This window comes from Rhinopithecus bieti, unplaced genomic scaffold (assembly GCF_001698545.2).
Source record: "Rhinopithecus bieti isolate Rb0 unplaced genomic scaffold, ASM169854v2 scaffold_15500, whole genome shotgun sequence".
NCBI classification, from domain to species: Eukaryota; Metazoa; Chordata; class Mammalia; order Primates; family Cercopithecidae; genus Rhinopithecus; species Rhinopithecus bieti.
The window spans coordinates 110,980-116,979 of NW_016808186.1; the positions used below are offsets into that span (position 1 = coordinate 110,980).

General features: G+C 45.0%; 1 long non-coding RNA gene across 1 annotated transcript in view; it reads left to right on the plus strand.

Annotated features, from left to right (window-relative positions):
- Positions 1 to 6,000, plus strand: part of LOC108537911 (uncharacterized) — a 32,072-nt gene that overhangs the window by 19,317 nt on the left and 6,755 nt on the right. Inside the window, exons 2-3 of the long non-coding RNA XR_001887943.1 lie at positions 1,049 to 1,090; positions 4,749 to 4,772. This is a non-coding gene — a long non-coding RNA (uncharacterized LOC108537911). The remainder of the gene's footprint in view (positions 1 to 1,048; positions 1,091 to 4,748; positions 4,773 to 6,000) is intronic.

The window sequence follows — 6,000 nt, forward strand, 5'->3', positions numbered from 1 at the left end:
TTACTGCAACAGAACTCAATGCATAGTAACTGCTGATTCAATGTGCTCCTGGCTGCATCCTCTACTTCCTGATAAATTCTCTGGTGGTGTTTTCTCTACAAGGTTAGTACTGGCAGGGGGCAAGGGAGGAACGAGAGCAAGGTGTGCATATGTGTCAGCAAGAGGGACTCTTCATCCTCATAAATTCTGTGGTGTGTTTTTAATGATGAGTCACAAAGATGTGAATGTTCTCTTCTCTCTGCTGCAGACACATTCATTAGGTTAACTGCTTTTGGATCAGGTAGGCACCTCAGCTTGTCCACAGAGGTTGCTTCCTGACGCTGTATTTGTCAGCATAGGCTAGCTGCTGTAACAAACATCCCCCAAAGAATGAAAAGTTTGTCTCTTTTTTGAGTTGCAGCCAGGTGAGGTGGCAAAGGTATCCTATGCTCCATATAGTCTCTCAGGGATCCAGGATCCTCGCATTGTTATGCTTCACCTTCTTCTAGGGCAGCCCCTCTCAACGTAGACTCTGTGTGGGGTGGGGAGGGGGGGCAGGAAATGCCAGTCCTAAGCTGTGAGTGGTACAGTCCAGAGTCCAGGAGAGAAGTCTATGTGCTTGGAGAGAGGCTTCCTTCAAAGTTTCCTGGCCATGAGCAGGAATGAAGCTCTGACACAAGTTGCAACGCGAACGCAACTCAAGAGCATCATGCTCAGTGAAAGAAGCAAGGCACAAAATACCACATATTGTAGGATTCTATTTATGTGAAATTTGCAGAACAGACAATTCATGGAGACAGAAAGTGGATTAGTGGTTGTCAGGGGCTGGGGAGGTGGAAGGGGAAGTGACTGCTGAATGGGGACACAGGTCTTCTTTTGGGTAATGAGTATGTTCTGGGACTAGGTGGAGGTGGTGGTTGCATCTCCCACGTAGCTCATAGTCAGGTTAGTTTTAGTGCTCTGGGTGACCCTAGGCTTGCAGGAGGAGGGGAGCAGCCTGAGGTGAGGAACAAGGGGGATTCTGGTTTTTCTATCATGGGGTGACTTATGCCCTGTTTGCTCCCAATAGGTCAAAGAGACTTTGACTTGGCGGACGCCCTTGATGACCCTGGTAAGTGCTGATATTTCAAGGGGAGCCTTCTCTTTTCAGCTTGGATCTAACAGCATCAGCTGTGTAGTTACTTTGGGGTTGGATTGGGCCAGTGTTGGGAATTTCTTGGTGTTGAGAGCTCTGTTCTTCGTGGGAGATTATAAGCGCCTCGAGACAAACATTTACACACTCTCTAAATGTCTCAGACTCATTTCTTGGTAGGTCTGTGCTTCTAAACCTGTGGTTTAGGAATATGCTAGTATTTTATTATTTTATTTTATTTTATTTTACTTTATTTTACTGAGATGGGAGTCTCGTTCTGTTGCCCAGGCTGGAGTGCAGTGGTGCAATCATAGCTTACCACATAGCCTCAACTTCCCGGCTCAAGTGATCCTCCCACCTCAGCCTCCCAAGTAGCTGGAACAACAGGTGTGTGCCCCCATGCCAAGCTATTTTTTTTCTTTTCTTTTCTTTTCTTTTTTTTTTGTAGAGATGGATTCTCACTATGTTGCCGAGGCTGGTCTTGAACCCCTGGGCTCAAGCAATCCTCTCAAAATGCTGGGATTATAGATGTGCACCAGCATGCCTGGCCCAGTTTCTGCTTTTCTTACACTTCATTTCATATCCCTTATCGTCCTACACCCTGGTCCCAATCCATGGCCTCCAATCTCTCCTCCCAGAGCATACTTCATTCTGTTCTCTCATCAGCTTCTCTGGTTACTTTCACTCATTGGGCTGTGAGTTTTTCTTCTCCAGGGTACTGAGGACCTGGAATCTTCCCATTCTGTGTTTCATCAGTTCAAGGTCAGCTGGAACGTTTCTGACTGACCAGAATGCTGAAAATATGCATCCTGGGCCCTGCAGAAAGTCCTGCTCGAGGCAGACAGTCTAATTGAGATTCAAACATTTATTTTGAAAGAAAAATAAACTTTTATGTACACAGAGGAAGACTCCATTGGGCTTTAGCATTGGGAACAACTGGTCGACCAGGACAGTTACATAATGGTGTTTGTTGGAGGAAGAGAGAATGATAACCACATCTGATCCTAAAAAGCCGACAACAAGACAGTAGGAACTCATCTCTCTCCCAGTTTTCTGCGCACAGTGATGTTTTTGCTAATAATGATCCCACAAAGCAGATACAAAATTGTTGTCTTGCAAGAGAAAAATGTAATGACCCACCCCAACATGAAGATGCCGTTTCTCCCATCAAGTTAGAAATGATGAAGGTTGAATCCTACCCTGTCAACGCAGACTGAGGGGTGGGAGTTGGAGGCAGGTGTGTGGTTGCAACCACTTTGGAAGCATTGGGAGATTTTCTCCAAAATTCAGAACGAGTGTGTAACACCAGCATTTGGTTTGGACAAAGAATGAGGCATAGCTGCAAGAGAACCCTGTGCAATAGTGAAGGAGGGGCTGGCTGGTAGGCTCAGATACAGAACAAGACATGTTACTGATCTGGAAGATCACTGACATGTGATCCAGGAGTTCCACTCCTAGACAGGTACCCAGGAGAATTGGGAGCAGGGACTCAAACAGTTATTTGTGGACCCATGTTGACAGCAGCAATCTTCACAATAAGCCAAAGGTGGAAACAGCACAACTGTCCATCAGGAGATGAATGAATGAACACAATGTGGTCCCTCCATGCAACAGAATATTATTTGGCTGTAAAAAGGAAGAGGGGTTCTGATACATGCTACACGCGCCTTGAAAATGTGCTCAGTGAAAGAAGCCAGGCACAAAAGGCCACAGGGTGTAGGATCCCATTAATGTGAAATATCCAGAACAGGCAAATTCAGAGAGACAGAAAGTGGCTTAGCGATTGTTGGGCTGGAAGAGGGGAGAAAAGGGAGGGACTGCTCGTGATTATGGGGTCTCCTTTTGGGGGGATGAAACTGTTCTGGAACAGATAGAGGTGGTGATTGTACAGTATTGTGAAGATATGAAACACCATTGAATTGTACACTTTAAAATGTCAAATTTTATGATACGTGAGTTTCATGTTGATTTTTTAAAAAATCACAGAAATAAACTTCCTTTCCACTCACCTGCTACTACCTTTTCATTGCTCACCTAGAAGACTGCCAGTGCCTGCAAACACACCTTTGAATGCATCATTTTGCTACCAAGAGCCCCCCATGAATGGGCAGGCATGTGCCTGTTCATCCACAGCCCTTCCATATGGGAAGGGAGCCCCAGTGCACAGGAACCACAGTCACCTGTATGGCGACTGTGGGGTATTCGCTTTTCACTGTCGATACTGCTTGGCCTTTAAGAAACTCTGTGAGTGTATCACTATTTTTAAAAATCTTTATAATTTTACATTTTAAAAAGAAGATGGAGAAAGGAAGGATGGGAGAGAGGGAGGGAGGGTGGGAGGAGAAAGGAAGGGAAAAGGAAGAGAAGCAAGAAAAGAGAAGGAAACAATGAAAGGAGGGAGGAAAAGAGGGAGGGAGGGAGGAAAAAAGGATGGAAAGAAGGAGGGAAGAAAAGGAAGGAGAGAGGGAACAATGGAGGGAAGGAAGGAAGAAGAAAGGAGATGAGATAGGAAAAGACTGAGGGAAGGAAGGAAGGAGGAAGGGAAGAAAGGAAGAAAGGAGCGGGGGAAGGAAAGAAAGACAGATGGGGGAAGAAAGGAAGAAGAAGGAGAAGAAAGAAAGAAGGAAGGATGGAGGGAAGGAAGGAGAGAGGGAGAAAAGAAAGGATGGAGGGGAGGAAGGAAGAAAGGAGGGTGGGGAAGAAGAAAAGAAGAAGGGGGAAAAGGAGAGAGGGAAGGAAGAGAGGAGAGAAGGAAGGAAGGAGAGGAGGAAGGAAGAAGGGAGGGCAGGAAGGGAGAGGGAGGTGGCAGGAAGGAGAAAAGGCGATGGGAAACCTTCAATTAAAATACAGGACATGCGAAACCGTATGTCCCCTTTGGAGCTTCAGACTCTCCTTTTTGCAGTCTCTGCACCCCAGTGAATGCCCCACCACACACATACCCCTGTGTTCCAGCTTCCTCCTACCAAGGCAATGCGAGGCTGTTATGTGAACCATGCTTTCAAATACACTGTTTCCTCTGTTTGGAAGAAGTCTGGCCATTGCACAGCCCTGAAGCTCCAATTTTCCCAGCCATGGCCGACTCTACCTCCTTTGAGCCATCTTCCTCAAACTTCCTCGTGCCCCTGTCTGCTCACCCGCATTGCACACCCAGGTTCACTGAGCAGGGTGGTCACAGGCTGCACCCTGAGCACTCCTGACCTGATATCCACATCCATGCAATACATGTTTGCTGAATGAAAAAATGAGTGAATGAAAGAAAGTGAGAAAAGCCAACATTCTAGAAGCTGAAAGTCTTTCTCCATCTTTTCTTTTGCCTCCTCCTACCCCGCTCTCCACCGTCCAGCTCTATGGTGCCTCTACGGGCAGGTAGCTCACTTACTTGTCTTGGATGTTCTCAGCTACTTTGGCCATCCTGTGGGCATCCTCACAGCCTCAAGGGTGGATTGTTTTTGAATGGATTTTAAGGGTGTTTTCTTGCTTTTTTTCTGAATACAACATGGAATTTGTGTCCATATCATTTACTTTGTATTGCTTTGTCACTCCCTTTTCATCTTTCATCAGGGTGTTCATGGCCTTTCTTTGTGCTTCTGATGAATCTTCAATGCATATTGCATTTATTTTCTCTCTTTGTTCACAGAACCCACCAAGAAGCCAAACTCAGGTGAGTGACTCTTTGGCTGGGAAAAACTGAGGCAATGTCCTTGAAGTGATGCTTATGGAGGGATAGTTGAGGATGTTTTATAGAACTGTGGGGTGTATGAAGAAGATGCAAAAACTGTACCAGATAGTAGATATTGAAAGCAAAATGTGGTGATTAGGGAAATGCAGATCACAACCACAGTGAAGCACCACTTCATACTCACTGAGATGGCTAAAATCTAAAATGGAAAATAACAAGTGTTGACAAGGATGTGACAAAACTGCAATGTTTGTACATTGCTGGTGGGAGTCTAAAATAGTACAGCCACTGTGAACAAATGCTTTGGTGGATTCTCAAAAAGTTAAATATAGAATTACTCTATGAACCAGCAATTCCACTCCTAGGTATGTACTCAAAATAATTGAAAACAAGGGTTCCAAGAAAAATGTGTACACAAATGTTCACAGCAGCACTATTCATTATAGCTAAAAGGCAGAAATAACTCACATGTTCATCAGTGGAAGAAATGAATAAACAAAATGTGGTCCATCCACACAATGGAATATTATTTAGCCTTCAAGAGGAATGAAGCACTGAAAATTGATACAAAGTGGTTGAGCCTCAAAAACATTTTACAAAGAGAAAAAAGCCAGAAACAAATAATCACATAGTGTATATTTTTATGAAGATGAAATTTCAAGAATAGGCGAATCCCTAGAACCAGAAGCAGTGTCACGACTGCCAGGGGCTGGAGGGGAAAGGGACAGTGACTGCCTGATAAAATCCAGGTCTTTTTGGGGGGGGGGACAAAAGTGCTCTGGAAGTACACAGAGGTGGTGGCTGCACAACATTGTGAATGTTCTAAATGCCCCTGAATTGTTCGCTTTTAAATGGTTAATTACATGTAAATTTTGCTTCAATTTATTTATTTATTTATTTTCAATTAAAAAGGTAACCTTTGGCCAGGGGTGGTGGCTCACACTTGTAATCCCAGTGCTTTGAAAGGCTGACGTGGGCAGATCACCTGGGGTCAGGGGTTTGAGATCAACCTGGGCAACATGGTGAAACCCATCTCTACTAAATATAAAAAAATTAGCTGGGCATGATGGCACATGCTTGGAATCCCAGCTACTTGGGAGGCTGAGGCAGGAGAATCACTTGAACCCGGGAGGTGGAGGTTGCAGTGAGCCAAGATCATGCCACTGCACTCCAACCTGGGTGACAGAGCGAGATTCCGTCTCAAAAAAAA